Source organism: Pinus tabuliformis, chromosome J (assembly GCF_031772625.1).
Source record: "Pinus tabuliformis cultivar Carrire ecotype Pingquan chromosome J, CPIR1, whole genome shotgun sequence".
Lineage (NCBI taxonomy): Eukaryota > Viridiplantae > Streptophyta > Pinopsida > Pinales > Pinaceae > Pinus > Pinus tabuliformis.
In genome coordinates, this window is record NC_142295.1 from 817,259,695 (window position 1) to 817,276,635 (window position 16,941).

Genomic DNA, 16,941 nt, shown 5'->3' on the forward strand with positions numbered 1-16,941 from the left:
CTAAGGCTTATAATATTAATCCTAAAGTTTATAGTCTTAGGGATTAATATCTTGAACATAGGATTTATAATAATAATCTTAGGATTTATTGTATTGAGTTTTATACTAGGAAATAATATTGTGATGTTGGAATAGTACAAATATATAGCCAACGTCACATTGGGACAAACATTGTCTCAATGTGATAATTATTTTTGCAATGTTACATTACATTACAAATTATTTAATGTTGCATTGTGACATTACAAAATTGGGGTTCAATATTAGGGTTTTTAATATTGAATTTATAAAATTTGTGTTACATATTGAATTTATAATTTATAGTAGTAGTGTTTAATATTTGGGTTTATAATATTAATATTAGGGTTTACTATATGGAGTTTTATAATGTTACGGTTTAATATTTTGACGTTGGATGATACAAAAATCTATCCAACATCGCATTGTGAAAAACATTGTCTCAATGTTAGAATCAATCTCACAATCATTCTTGCAATGTTACATTACAATGCAATTTATTCAATATTGCATTGAAACATTACAAAATTGGGGTTTAGTATGAAGGTTTTTAATATTTTGTTTATAATATTAACGTTTAATAATGGATTTATAATCTACAATATTAAGGTTTAATATTAGGATTTATAATATTAATTTAGGATATATAACATTAATCATAGGATTTAATATATTAAATTTACAATTTATATGTTAAGGTTTTATATTAGGGTATAATACCTAGGAGTTGGAAAGGTACACAAATCTATCGAGCATCACATTGTGCTAAACATTGTCTCAATAAGACAATCAATCTAATAATCATTGTAGCAATGTTACATTACATTGTAATTTATTCAATGTCACATTAAGACTTTACAAAATTTGGGTTTAATATTAGATTTTATAATGCTATGGAGCTTAATATCAAATTTATAATATTCGACTTTAACATTAGGGTTTATAGTATTAATCTTAGGGTCTATAATCCTAAGGTTTATAATATTAATAAGGCTTATAATATTAATCCTAGGGTTTAATATAATTCCTAGGGTTTACAATATTAATGTTAGGGTATATAATATCTTTTTTTTGCTAAAGCAAGAGTCAGACCTTCTATTTCATTAATCATCAATTAAAATACATAGAGTATAACAATCCTCGAGGAGTTGTGGACCGAGGAGAAAGCCTACAAAAACTAAATACGGGCGAGAGGAACTAGCCCTGATCCCAACGACAAAACCCCAAAACTCTCAAAGGAGAGCCAAAGAACCAATCAGAAAAAGAAACAACGCCACTTAAAACCCCACCCGAGAAACTAAGGATGGAAAAGGAAAGGCGCATTCCACAAAGAACTAATGCGTCTTGCCAAGAGTAATAAAGACTAACTATTCCCAACAACAAACTAACCAGCTGCTTTAATTACAATTGCCGCGAGAAACACACCTCGTACAAGAGGATGAGTACAACCTGCGGACAACCTGTCTCATTAATCTTAACCATTGATTCTACTAACCCTATCCAAAGGTCATGGTTAACTTCGCAATGGAAAGTAGCACAACAAATAACAAGCCCATACACCAAACTGCACGAGTCATCCCAGAGGTCACTTTGCATCATAAGATCGGACGGTCTTGGAACATATCGCAACCCCAACAAGCTCGGACAATAGTGTGCGATGAGGGTGGTATTCCAACCGACCCCATCACCACGTGTCAACCATTGAATGTGATCACTGCCAAAACGGGAAAACCAGAATCCACCTTTGGGGCATGCGATCGCCAGAATACCACTACCCCACCGGTAAGCAGTTTTCGGATAGGAAACTTCAGTTTTGTGACCGCAGTGAACACCATACGATGCGCCCTGACTTCCGGAACCAAAAGAAAAAAGGAAATACTCGCCAAAAAGCCTGCTGATAGGCAAGGACCTGAGGTGATGTTGCAGAATGAGATGATGCATTCTTCGATCTGGGCAACTGTGACACCCAACATGGAGAATAATCCTGTGCATTGTCAACTTAATTGCTAACCTTGGCAGATTGTTCTTATTGAACCTTTTTGTCCAACCTTGAGAAACCCTCTGACCTCTGTTCATCACTAGTTGGTTTCTGTTATTTTGCTTCTATACACTTCAATATCTTCCTCCGCCTGGTTGTGACAGAGTTTTTTCAGGTTGCTTTGCTCCATTGTGTCCCACCTCCATAAGGTTGCATTGTTCTTGTAGTCTACTCCTTGGTTGGCAAGAATGTATGCCAACTTGTTAGCTCTTCTTTTCACATGTATAAATTTGAGGGTACGAAGCTTCTGTAGATGAACTTGAATTCTTTGAAGAACCCGCGTTAACCTCTAGTGTTTTGTGACCTTTTCCGGCCCTGATCCATTACTAATTCTCCTGGCTGCGTTGATGACTAACTCTGAATCTGCCTCTATTATGACATTTTGACAATTGTTCTGTATCAAAAATTCTAAGCATTGTTCCAAACCCATTAGTTCCGCCATGTTGTTGGTGGCTTTTCCTAGGTATCCATGGAAGAGGGTAATTATTCTACCTGTTTCATCCCTTAGAACTCCCCCAAAGCCAGCCTGCCCTGGGTTGCCTTTGGAAGCTCCATCTATAGTGTACTTTAAAAAACCTTCAGGGGGAGGATGCTAGAATTCCTCTGTTTCCTCTCTCCATCTTGCTTTCCTGCCTAGGTCTTGAGGAATAAGCTCCTGCATGTCTAACAGCTGAAGGATTCTCAATTCTTCGACTGAGGGAGGATTTTTGGGGAGATTCCTAATGGTGGTACCAACTATATCCTTAATTTGTTTTACAATCAACTTCACCAGGCTAATAAAGTCATTCTTTACCTCTTTGAAAATTCTTTTGTTCCTTTCTTTCCACACATTCCATATAATGAAACCCGGCAAGAGATCCCAGGCAGAATTAAGAACTTCATTATTAGAAAACTTATTCCTCCAATTGTTTAGGGTGTTACCAATACAATCTTTGTCTCTATCAAACTGTTTGAAGATGTTGGTAAAGAAATTCCAAATCTTGTCTGTGAAAATGTAGCTGTTGAGAATATGCTCAATGGTCTCCTCTTGGGTTTCATAGAGATGGCATCTGGAGGGTCCCATCATGCCCATTTTTTTTAGGTTGTCCCAGGTTAAGTTTTTTCGGTGGTTAACTAACCAAATGAAGAGTTTGATTTTCATCCAGCCTTTGTGCTTCCAAAGCTTCTGCCAAATATTATTTGGAGTTTGTGGGTCCAGATCAAGGAGAAGACCTTTAGCATCCTTAATGTTGAAGTTTCCCTCTTTGTTGTTGCCCCATCTCAGTTGATCTTGCCCTTTCATTACTAGAATTATACTCTGATCCAACATTCTCTTAAGGGACTCAGCTTTACTGTTGAGGGTCATATCCTCTCTACTCTCTATTTTTTTCCAAATTCTCCACTTTCCTGCATTCTGTGGATTTTCCCAAAAGTCTTTCACCTTAACTAATCCTTGATTGTTAGTCTCTTGCTTGAGGCCTACAAATTCTTCCCTTAGAAGATAAAGTTCTTGTTGCCACTTGTCCTCCCAGAAAAGTGCGAGATCTTCCTCTCTGATTTCCTAGAAAATATTTTTTTGAACCATTTCTCTATTCTCCCAAGCCTTATTCCATATGGGGGAGCCTTTCACTTTTCCTGTCATACGTATTATATCAGAAGCCAGCCACGCATTGGCATATCTTTCCTTCTAGATGCTTGCCCATTGAGCTTTAGGATCCTTAATCCACCTCCACCAAATTTTTTCTCCTAGAGCCTTTTTGAGAATCTCTGGATTGTCCAAACCCAGGCCTCCTTGGTTTTTGGGTTTGCAGATATTTTCCCATGAGACCAAAGCCCATTTCTTCCTTGTTTCCTCTTTGCCCCACAGAAAATCTCATTGAATATTCCGAAAATGCTGTAAGACTCCTAATGGAGCTAGGAGGAGTGATAGCATAAAGATAGGGATAGCTTGGAGAACTGCTTTAGTAAGCACTAGTTTGGCCGCTAAATTTAGATATCTGTTTGTCCATTTCCTGACCTTGTCTTGCATTTTAGTAACTAGTGGATCCCAAATGCTCTTGTGTTGGGGTTTAGCTATAAGAGGAACTCCCAAATACTTAGAAGGAAGAGATTCTTTCTGAAAGCCTAAAATTCTAGAGATATTTCTCTCGATGGTGATATGAGTGTTAAAGAAAAAGAATTTTGATTTGGTAAGGTTGACTTCCATACCTGTAGCCTTCGCAAAGTCCTTCAAAATTTGCTAGTAGGCCTGTGCTTCTTTAACTGTGGGAATTCCTTGTAACATGGTATCATCCACAAACTATTGATGCGTCAGAACCTGCCCATTCTCCAAAAGTTGGAGTCCTTGAATTCTTATTGTTTCTCTTGCATTTTTGATAGATCGCCCCATCCCTTCCATCATGAGGATGAAGAGAAATGGAGATAGCAGATCTCCCTGTCTAAGACCCTGGAAGGGAAAAAAATTTCAAAAGGAGAGCCATTCACCAAAATTGAAAAGCTGGAAGAGGTCACCAGGGCCATGACCCATCTGACCCAATTATGATCAAAACCAAACGCTGTGAGCACCTTTTTGATATATATCCAATTTACTTTGTCATAAGCTTTTGCTATGTCCAGTTGCATGACCATGCCCGCTCTCTTGTTGCATGTTAACAAGTGAACCACCTCGTGAGCTTGAATTATGTTGTCTAGAATTTGCCTTCCTTCTACATACCTTGTTTGTTCCCCGAAGATAAGCCTGGGCAGCAAGGGTTTGAGTCTGTTAGCCACAACTTTGGAAATTATCTTATAGACAACATTGCATAAGGCGATGGGCCTATATCTCTCTGGAGTTTGAGCATTGTCTTGTTTTGGAATAAGGGCAATAAAGGACGTATTGAGAGCTTTCAATATGGTCTTTCTCCTTCTGGAGTCTTCCACAATCTCCACTATGTCCCTTTTAACGATAGTCTAGCAGGTTTTGAAGAAATCCACATTAAAACCATCCGGCCCTAGTGCCTTGCCATTTTGCATTTCCTTGAGGACCTCACTGATCTCCTTTTCAGTTATAAGTCTATTGAGGTTACAGTTATCCTCTCTGGAGACTAGTTTAGGTATTTGTTTAATTATCTCCTTGATGAAAGGTTCTCTTTCTGAGACATTTTCTTTGGCAATGTCCCTAAAATGCTTTACTAACACTGCATCTATCTCCTCATGGGAATGATGAATTTGGCCATTTTCATCCTTGATCGAAGAGATTCTGTTGTGAGTTCTATTCGCAATGGTAGATCTGTGAAAAAAATTAGTATTACGTTCTCCTTCTTTTAGCCATAAAACCCTAGATTTTTGTTTCCAAAAAATTTCCTCTTGTTTGCACAGCATTTCCCACTCTTGTTGGTGTTTCTCTGCTAGCTCATTTTTGTCTTTATCAAAGCCATTCCTGATCAAATCTTGATTGAGCTCCAGAATTTTGTTTTCTGCAATTTTTTTACTTGTGAAAATATTACCAAATTCCTTCTAGTTCCATTCCTTTAGCCTCTGCTTAATGTGCTTTAGTCTTTTATGCAGCAGGAACATAGACGATCCCTGAATTTGCAGGTCTTCAGCCCACCATTTTTCAATATTGCTGTAGAAATCCGGGTGTGACAGCCATATATTTTCAAATCTAAATGGTTTGTTCCTTGGGGTGCCAATGTCCATGATCTCCATCTAAATCGTCCAGTGATCTGAGCCTCCAAAAGGAAGAATATCCACTATTATTTCCTTGTCAAGAAGCATGAGCTCTTTAAAGATCATGAATCTAACCAACTTGGAAGCTACCTAAGAATCTCCTCCTCTTTTATTGTTCCATGTACAAAGGCCATTGTTTATTTCAATGTCCACCAACTTCATGTTTTCATAAAAACATTGGAAAGCTGAGGAATCTTTGTTTAGTGCTCTTGTAGCCCCTTTTTTTTCTGAGAGAGATCTAATCATGTTGAAATCTCCTCCTATAACCCACGGTAGCCCTTCAAATCTATTTCGAAGGTCTACTAAGGAATCAATAAACCTGATTTTGTCATCTATCCTTTGAGGGCCATAAACATTCGTTACTAGATAAGCGTTCATGTCACCTACAAGATGAATAACAACTGATAAATAATTCCTTGATGCCTCTGCATCAATAATACCTATTTTTGAGGGATTCCAAAGGATAAGGATACCTCCTTAAGTATTTTCTGCTTTGACTTCTATGAACTCATATCTGCTGAGCCATTTGCTATTTATTTGTCTTATCTTTTGAACAGAGCATTTCGTTTCTTGGACAAAGATTATATCCGGAGCTACTTGCTTCATTCTGTTATTCAATATTCTCTGCTTTCTTTTGCTTCCTATACCTCTGATGTTCCATGTTGTAAACTTCATAATTACATATTGGTAAAGGAGTAACTAGTTAGATCTTTCATCTTACCTAAGTCTATCATGAGCTTTCCACATTCCATTAGTAGCTCGTTCTACTTTTTTCTGCCCCTTTTTTTCCCCGGGATTTTTGGAGCTAATCCTGGAGTCGATTTTACTACTTGTATTCCATGGTTGGCTTTTTTTTCCATGCTATAATCTTCACCTAAGTTCTTTGCCTGAGTTTTCCATAAGAATAGCTACCTTATTCGATTGCATTCTTCTTGTGGTAGAGATTCTACCCCTCCTGTCATTCCCTTACTCAAGAACCCTTCTAGATCTAGGTTTTCTCTGTCAAGAATCTCTTGCAACTCATTGTCCTCCATTTCCATCTCGCTTTGAGTTATTTCCTGATCCATATCCATCTCTGATTCACTCATCATGATCTCTTTCTGCTTTTCCTTTACCTTTTCTTGATCTTGTTCTTCTCCCTTGTCCTGCTTAACATATCCATCCTTCATTACTTTATTTTCAACTGCTGTATCTTCCTCCTCTTCAAGAACTTGGAACTGGTTCAGCCTCACTTTTTGATCTCCGCTTTGGTGTTGTTTTGGCCCTTTTTTGCCATTTCTCCCTTTATGAGTTACTTTGTGAAATTCCTCTGTTTCTTTCATTGTGTTGGGATTGTTTTTTCTCTCTATCTTACTGAGAGGGCAGTCTCTAAGAAGGTGCCCATGTTCATGACATTTTCGACATCTAAAAGGAATATGCTCGTATTCAACCGTCTGCACCCATTCCTCATCATAAACCTCCAATATCACCTCATCCAGAAGTGCTCTAGATAGGTCCATCTCTACACAAATCCTGGCAAAGGAGGTATATTTTCCCCTTCTTGTGACTTTAGAAGTTTTGACATACCTCCCTAATTTATTACCTATAGCTGTTAGTGATTCTATTTGCCAATAATCCAGAGGTAGCAAATAGAGTCTAACCCAAGCCGGGACGGAGGTAAAGGTTTCCCGCTCCAGCACGAAGTTCACCATCCACGGCCGCATATAGAGCCCTGCTGCTACAAGGAAGTAGGGCCCACCTTCAAACACTCTATCTTTGTCCTCAATGTTTGCAAACACCACAATGAAAAAACCCTTGGATCCTAAATGAAGATCAATGCTTCCTCTAGGCTTCCAGTGGTTTCTAATCCATGTTTGTAACGACTTTTCGGTGGGCCATAGTCCCATGAATTTGCATATGATAGCATAAGTCTGCATGTGCTCCCTGTGGGCCTATAGCTCTGGGTTATTTAAGATTACTCTGGGCGTGATATCAGCTTTGGGCTTGCACGGTCCCTTTTGGTTCTTGTTTGTTGTTCCCTGTTTTTTGTCATTTTCCTCCTTGTCTTTTGTACCATCATTTTTCTTCTCCTTGTTGCTTACTATTTCCTTGTACGTGTTTTCTTCTTCTGTCATCGAGTTACCTCTGCCTAAATCCAGGGGTTTCTTGCCCTTGTTAGCCACTACCTCTCTGAAGGAGGGAGTGGAGCTCCCTCCTCTGCTCCTGTCCATGGAGAAACCCTTGCACAAAAGCTTTCTACCCTGGTCTTCCGCAACCTCCCGCGCTCTTTCAGTCCCGTCGTCTAGGGTATATACTATCAATCTTAGGGTTTATAATCTTAATCTTAACGTTTATAATATTAATATCGCGGTTTAATATTCATCCTGTGCTTTATAATAATGATTTTAGATTTTATATACAACATTAAAATATAATATTAATCCTAGGGTTTATAATATTAATGCTGCGGTTTATAATTCTAGTGTTTATAATATTAATCCTAGAGTTTAATATTAATCCTATATGTTCTATAATATTAATCTTATGGTGAAGCGAGCTCGTGACCGCGACTAGGGTTTTGCAGAAGGTATCGACGGCGCAGGTAGTACAGCTCTGGATCTGTACGCGAACCAGACCAAATCAACTATTGAGCAGAGGGAAAACAGAGTACTAGGGCTACCTAATGGAATCTCCTCAGGGGACGGCGTCAGAGCCCTCCCCAGCGCAGCGCGATCCTGAGCAGGCGCTCCTCTTTGGATCGATTGACAGGGAGATCCTGATCAATGGGAACAGGCAACCGCAGGGAAGCAAGAAGGTAGGAGGACGGAAGGACCATGCCAGCGTCACTCAAGACAAAGGGAAAAATCCAGAGGACACCCCGAAAGTATCCTCAACAACATGCAAACCAATAGCCAAAGAACGGCCATGAATAGAGCTACCGGGACACAAGATTGATGCACGAATCGAGTTCATGAAGGACCACGCCATCATTGGGAAGTTTATAGGGCTATGGCCGACTGAAAGAGCCTTATATGGATGGATCACGGCAAAATGGAAGCCCAAAGGAGATGTTACCCTGCAGCTAGGGCCGAAGGGTTTCTTCACAGCAATCTTCTACTGTATTGAGGACAAGCTCAGGGTGCTGGGAACAGGGCCCCATTTCTTCAACTCAGCAGGCCTGTACATGAGAGACTGGATACCTAGATTCAACCCGGACAAGGAAGACCTCACCTGGGCACCAGTATGGATCAGAATGTATGGGCTTCCAGATGAATATTGGGACGAGGACATTCTCAAGAATATAGGAAATGGTCTAGGAGAGTACATCAGGACTGCAGAAGAAACCAAACTGCGCAGATTCATCTCCTATGCTCGCATCTGCGTCTTCATGCGCTTGAATGAAGCCCTACCAGAATCGGTAAGTCTCTCCCACCGTGACGAGGAATGGATCCAACCCTTAGACTATGAGCATGTGCCTTTCCGTTGCAGGAGATGCCACGCTCTCGGGCATCTCTTCCGTGACTGCCCTCTGAATGCCAAAGCTACTTCCCCTGACCCTTCTGATCCCGCATCCCAGGACGGCTTCACCAAAGCCCCTAGCCGAAGGCGAGCGCACAAGAAACCCTCCAACGGGAATAAGCCCCAGCACATGAGCACCAATAACCCAGCTTCTAAAAACAGCTTCGAAATCCTAGCTCAATCCTCTGATGACATCCCCCCGAGCTCTGAGTCTAACCCCGCCCATCCCTCTTCTTCCTCCCCACCCCCCCATTAGCCTCCCCTTCCACACGCCAACCCCCCTTCATCTTCAAGGACCCGTCCTCAGGAGATCTGAAAGATCAAACAGAGAAAGACAAGGACATGGAAATCGATGGAAAGCTAGACCCCCCTGCTAACTCAGAGATCTTTGTGGAAGAAGGCAGTCAAGTGCAACAGATGGAAGAAGAACCAGAAAGCATAGATCTGCATGGCCTAGATATTCTAGAGTTAGAGCTAGCATGTAAACAGAAAGCATATGACAGCATATCCGAAACCCAACTCAGCAAGCTGGAAGTGGTCATCTCAAGAGCGTATCAGCAGCAGCAACTAGGTATTCAACCAGGAAGCCAATGGGATGGAAACCACCCCCCAAAAGAAACCAAAAAGAGAGGACGAAGGACAGATCTACAAAGAACGATCGAGATTGGGAAAATCCTGGTAGACTCAGGCAGGTATGCAAAGTTGACAAAGTACTATAAACCCTCTGCAAATAGTTGAACCATGAAGCTTGTATCATGGAACCTAAGAGGGCTCAATAGCCCAGGGAAACTAAGAATGTTAAAAAACATGATTAAAATGGAAAAGCCACAACTATGCTTTCTCCAGGAAACAAAATGTAATGGATCTACATTAGGTAGCATTCTCTCCAAAGCATGGCCAGGATGTCGTTCGGTAGCAGTAGATGCCTCTGGAGCTTCAGGAGGATTGGCCATTGCATGGAACACTCAAGAGTTAAATCTCTCAGATTTCCACGCTTCTCATCATCTCATACAGGCAACATTCCACATTCTAGGCACGAACATCCATGGAAATTTATCAAATGTATATTTCCCGCAGGACACAGGAAGCAAAATTGCGCTTCTAGACACCATAGAGGCTTTGAACAACAACAGAAGGCACCCACTCTGGATCATCGGAGGGGACTTTAACATGATCACCAAGCTAGAGGAGAAGATTGGGGGGCGCAACAGATTGGAGCAAGAAAACACCCATTTCAAGGACTTCATTCAAAACACCTCCCTCATAGATCTGCCTTTCTGCAATGGAACCTTCACATGGAGTAATCGCAGAGCCGGAAAACATCAAATCGCTTCCAAGCTAGATCGCTTCCTTATCTCTGATAACGCGGTTCACCTAGGAGGAGATATCACAGCTGCAATTCTTCCACACACAGGTTCGGACCATTGGCCGATTGCCCTCCAATGGCAAAGACCAGGCGATTTGACCAGAAGGCCATTCCGCTTTGAAGGATTTTGGCTCTCGCATCCTGAGTTTAAAGATTTTGTCAAAAATACTTGGGCCTCCTTTATTCCTCCAGAAGGGTCTAAGATGTATGAATTCCAACAGAAGCTTAGGTTCCTAAAAAATCACTTAAAGCGCTGGAACAGGGAAACCTTTGGAGACATCTTCAAAGCGCAACAAGATCTAAAGCAGGAACTGTTGGATCTCCATCAAAGAGTAACCGCAGGGGGACACACGGAAGTAACCCTGGAACAAGAAAGACGTATCCATAGGCAGCTTGAGGAAAGGCAGAAGCAAGAAGAAGTGTACTGGAAGCAAAAATCCAGAATAAGATGGCTGAAGGAGGGCGAACGCAATACCAAATTCTTCCACAGTACTACTATCCAAAGAAGAATGCACAATCGCATTCCATTCATCCAAAAGCAAGGAGGGGAAAAAGTAGAAACGCATGAGGAAATCGAGAAGGAATTTCTCCAGCACTTTAATCAGGTCCTTCAAGAGCCGGAGGGAGATAGGCGACAGGCAATTGAAAGGATCACTAACAACGTGCCAAAGATTATAACGGAGGAACACAATAAGCTTCTCCTTCGCCCAATTCAGCTTCAGGAGGTGGATGACGCAATGTCCCAGCTTAAGGAAGGAAAAGCCCCTGGGCCGGACGGATTCACCACCACTTTCTTCCACACTTTCTGGGAGATGATAAAACAGGAAGTCTGGCAAATTGTTGAAGAATCGAGAGCTCACCATTGGTTTCTTCCCTCTCTCAACTCCACCTTCATTGCCCTGATACCAAAAGAGGAAGACTCAATCACTCCGGACAAATACAGGCCGATTGCACTCTGTAATGTCATTTACAAAGTGATATCCAAAGTAATTGCTAACAGGCTAAAGCCTCTGTTACCTCTGCTCATATCACCGGAACAGTCGGGCTACGTTGAAGGAAGACAGATCATGGATGGCATCCTCCTCACGCACGAGATAATACACTCTCTCAAACAGTCAAAACAGGCAGGTATGCTTCTGAAACTGGATCTTTCTAAAGCTTTCGACAAACTTAGCTGGACTTACATTCAGCAAATGCTAAAGGCTTTTGGTTTTTGTTCTATGTGGATCCGCTGGATTATGAGTTTAATTAATTCTACTCAATTCTCCATTCTTGTGAATGGGATCCCATCCCGCCCCTTCAAACCAACAAGAGGAATTAGGCAAGGGGACCCCCTGTCCCCTTTCCTCTTTGTTCTCATGGCAGAAGGGCTTGGCCGTCACATTAAACATGCCCTTCAATCCCATCGTCTCAAAGGCCTTACAGTTCACAACACCCCTGCTACCTCTCATCAGCAATTTGTTGATGATACCATGCTGTTTGGATATCCTTCAGTCCAGGAAGCCGCATGCTTCAAATCTCTGCTCAATGACTTTGCTGAAGCTTCAGGAACTGATGTCAACTGCACCAAATCGCAGATCTTCTTCTTTCATACCCCCCCTCCAGTTAAAACAGCGGTAGCCCGAATCCTTGGCTTTCCCACAGCCTCCCTCCCCTCCAAATACCTCGGAGCCCCCCTCACTGCCTCTGCTATAAAGCACTCCTCCTGGCGAACCCTCATTGAGAAGCTTGAAACTCGGCTTAACCTATGGACGCACAGATCTCTCAATCTTGCCAGCCGAGTAGTGCTCATTAAGTCTGTCCTTCAGGCAATGCCTCTGTATCTTTTCTCTATTCTGGCTGCGCCCAAATGGGCTCTAAAAAGAATCAGGAATCTTCAGCGCAGTTTTCTATGGGGCGGCTCAGCAACCAATCGTAAATGGGCTTTAGTCAAATGGCCCACAGTCTGTCTGCCCAAAGATAAAGGAGGTATTGGTCTGAGAGATCCAGAGCACAGCAATTCCATTATGAGCGCCAAAATATGGTGGCACTGGATCACAAACCTAGGAAAACCCTGGGCAAGAATCTGGACAGCTAAATATGCTAATAACAGACCTCAGGAGGAGCTCATTAGATTCACCCCCGTGGAAAAAGGTTCGCTAATATGGAACGCAGCCAAACAACACTTCCAGTTAATTCAGCAGCACAGTTTTTGGGAGATCAGGAATGGCAAGTCTGCACGATTTTGGACTGATGCATGGAACCAGCTACCAAAGCTCACCCAAGTTCTTCACTCACTCCCGGATCTCATTAGGATGGAGCAGCAACAAGAAAAAATCCATCATTACTGGGTACAGGAAATGGAGCATGGATTCAGGAAATGGAAACAAGGCAATCAGTTAATAACCATCACAAATCTACAGGACATCAAGGATTTGGAGAAGGAGCTCGAAAAAAGAACCATCAGATACAACGAAGGCAATGACATCCTAAGATGGGGATACAAATCTAAGGGTGACTTTACTACTTCGGAGGCTTACAAGATTTTATGCAACATTACCACCCCTTCTGATCCTATCTGGAGCAAAATATGGGGTCTTGGATCCTGGCCCAAAGTCTCTTATTTCCTATGGTTGGCTAGCCACAAAAGAATCCTCACCTGGGACAAGCTAAGAAGAAGAAACTTTCATGGACCATCGATCTGTCCCAACTGCAATCAAAATGAGGAAACGCTCCAACACCTCCTGGACACCTGCCCCCTAGCAAATCAGCTATGGGAGAAGGCTAGCTTCAGATGTCAAAAAAGATGCAGAACAGAGAACGACATTATCAACTCCCTAAGACAATGGCCGCAGAATCCTTATAAGAGTGCGTTACTCAACTGTCTGTGGAACCTGCTCCCTGGTCTTCTCCTATGGGGTATATGGAAGGAAAGGAATAAACGTATATTCAAAAATCAGCGCTCAACGATCGAAGACATCTGGACCAGACTCCATGGGAACCTTAACGAAACGCTGATGCTCCATTCCTGGACCCAGGATGATCTCCCATCTCTAGACGTCGAGAAAGGCATTCTAAGCAACTGGCAACTGCTCCTACCTACGACCCTTCTCAAGACCAGCACCTCAAAAAGCAGCAACACAAACAAAGGCACTTGGATCGCCCCTCCTAAGCATTATTACAAGCTCAATTTTGATGGAGCCTCCAAAGGTAACCCTGGCAAGGCAGGTTTTGGAGGTATTTTGAGGAATCACAAAGGTACCCCACTGCAAATATACTTTGGATACCTGGGTTGGGACACCAACAACTCGGCTGAGCTTGAAGGCTTATGGCAAGGGCTCCTTCTCGCCTGGAATCTCAATCTCCAACCCTTGATCGTGGAAGGAGACTCTCAGATTCTCATAAATATGGCCAAGAGAATGCAAAATGGATCCCAAGCAAAAAAAGTCGCGGACAGCTGGAGGCTCGCAGCCCGATTAGAAGCCATTGAACAAGCTCTCCGTAGCAACAGGGCACTCACCTTCAATCACACAAAGAGAGAGGGCAACAAGGTCGCAGACCTTTTAGCAAACATAGGAGCAGATAATGAACACACTCTCCTTACTGGAACCACGGCCATTATACCAAATAATGCCCAGGCTCAGGACTGCGCTAGGCTGGTCCAAGAAGATGCTGCCTCCCCGGATGCGGGTGACATCAGGGACGAAGGAGGGGAGCCACATGGAGGCCATGTGTGGCCTCATGCCTGAGACAGGCTTTTAATGCGTTCCGTCGTCGATGAGTTTAAGTGTGGGTACTGGGACGGCATTTCAATGCACAGTCCGGAGTTCAAGTGTGGTCTCAGAGCGTAGTTATGGCCTGCAGATTTCGAGGAAATGCTGAAGAGATTAAAAACGATGAGGGGATGGATCGCTCTATGTTGTTCCGAGCTCAGAAATTGGAGCCTGGCTCACGGTTCAGGAAGAGCGCCCCTGTTGTGTTTATGGTTTGCGGAGCTGCTGCTCACGCCATTCCTCTATCAACTAACTGTGGCCTCCAAGCGGAAAACGCGAAAGGTGGACGCTTCAATCTCCCCAATTCCTCCCTTGCGATTCTGTTCTTCCCTCCGGGTATCAGTGGGAATATGGTTCCGCCACGGCAGCGTCTCCTCAGTCGGCGCGGCACTAGCCGAGGCGGGTCATCACGTCCCTCCGAGGCTTCAGCGCAATCAAGATGTTGTAGATGCCTCTGCCACAGAGTTGCAGAAGCACACCCCATTCAAGCGAGTCAATTCTTGGACTCGAGTAGCCCAGATTTGGGCTCGGCACCTCTACCAGCGTTTGGCACGGCTGTCTTCTCTTTCGGCAGTTCCCAAGAGAATTCCCGTATCAACGCCCATGTCTCGGTCCTTTTCCTTGAGGAACCGAAGGATGAGAGCGAGAATCAACCCAGCAAGAAGAAGCACCAGGCAGGAAGCTCGAGGGAAGCTGAGGGACCGCCAGAGGCTGCTCCAGAACAAGCTGCCAGTCCACCTCTGTCTCAGGCAGTGCCTTCTCCAGCGGAAGATAAGAAAGAACAGGACCCTCTCCCTGAGGACTATGGTTGGTATCCAATTGTCGAGGAGGAACCGGAAGATTAGCCGTCCTCTTGCTCAGAATCGTTGTTCAGGTTCTCCCATGTTATGTTATGTCTGCTTAAGCCTTCTGTTTGTTTTTGCTGTATACGTTTGGGTCGAAAGTAGTTTTTTTAAATGGTTTTTGAGGCCCCTGCGCGGGTCCCTAATGAAGGTCTCCCTTTTCCTTTTTGATCCCCTGCGTGGGTTGTCAAGTCTGGTTCAGATAACACTTCCATGGTTTAGAACCCCTGCGTGGGTGGTTTGTTTCAGTTGCGGTGCCCGTGCGAGAGCTGTTTTTGCTGTTAAACTCCAATCCAAAGTGCCATCCATGGCCTTGGACAGTATGACTCAACGACTGTAATTGTTCTCCTGTTTTGTATATAATAGAATAGCATAGTATTAACGATAAAAAAAAAATATTAATCTTATGGTTTATAATGTTAATACTAGGGTTTATAATGTTAATCTTATGGCTTATTATTAATCTTATGATTTATAATATTATTCTAGTGTTTATAATATTTATCCTATGGTTTAATATATTAATGTAGAGATTTTAATCCTATGGTTTTATATATTAAATTTAAGACTTAATATATGAATCTTAGGATTTATAATATTAATCCTAGGGTTTGTAATCTTGGAGTTTAATATTAATTTAAGGGTTTATAACATTAATTTTATGATTTATAATTGTAGGGTTTAATATATTAAATTTATAGTTTATAATATTATATTGGGTTTTTTTAATATTGGTGTTTATAATAATTAGGGTTTAATATTAATATCACTATTTATGATATTGATTCTATGGTTTATGACCCTAGGTTCTATAATATTAGTCTTAGTGTTTATAATATTAATCCTATGATTTATAATATTAAAATTTATAATCTTAAAGTTTATGATATTAATACTAGGATTCTATATTAATCATAAGGTTTACAATATTAATCCAATTGTTTAATATTAATCTTAAGTTTTATAATCTTAAAATTAAAGTTTATATATTGATATTTGGATTTATATATTTTTTTTAATATTGATATTAGGATTGAATTTTATAACGTTAATATTTTATAATAACAATATATTAATATTAAAATTTATAATATTTATTTTAAAGTTTATTAAATTTTATAATATTTATTTTAAAGTTTATAATTTTAAAATTTAATAAATTATATATGAATCACAATTATTAATATAATTGTACATGTGATTTATATATGTATATGTTATATCAACCACATTTATTTATATTATTGTACTACTCATCAAATGGTTACCTACTTTGTTCTCACAACTTATCAAACGAGCAGTTTCTCCTTCCAAAGTTAATAAAACTAAAACACGACTCATTAATGGTGTAATTATGAAGGGAGCTCCCTCACTTTCTATTTGGGATGGCTAATGTTATTTTTTTGAGTCGACTGGCGAGCGATCATTTTACCCTTCAGAATCTTGCCCATAGCAGTAAATGCTAATCGTTACTTGGTTATTTTTTAAATTAAAGATATAACACTGTTTTTACCACTTTCAACTCGTATATTTGTTATATAATATAACATTTTTATCTCTACTGCAGATTCTATACATCATACAAATTCACTTTAATGCAAGCTCATTCTATTGATCTTTATCCATTCAATATGATATCCAAAATAGATGACCGAGGTAGGGATAAGCTGGTAATGGGGACCAAATTCCTACTTTATCTTCTAAAGAGTACAAGAGACTTTCAGCGTTGATTTTTAAATC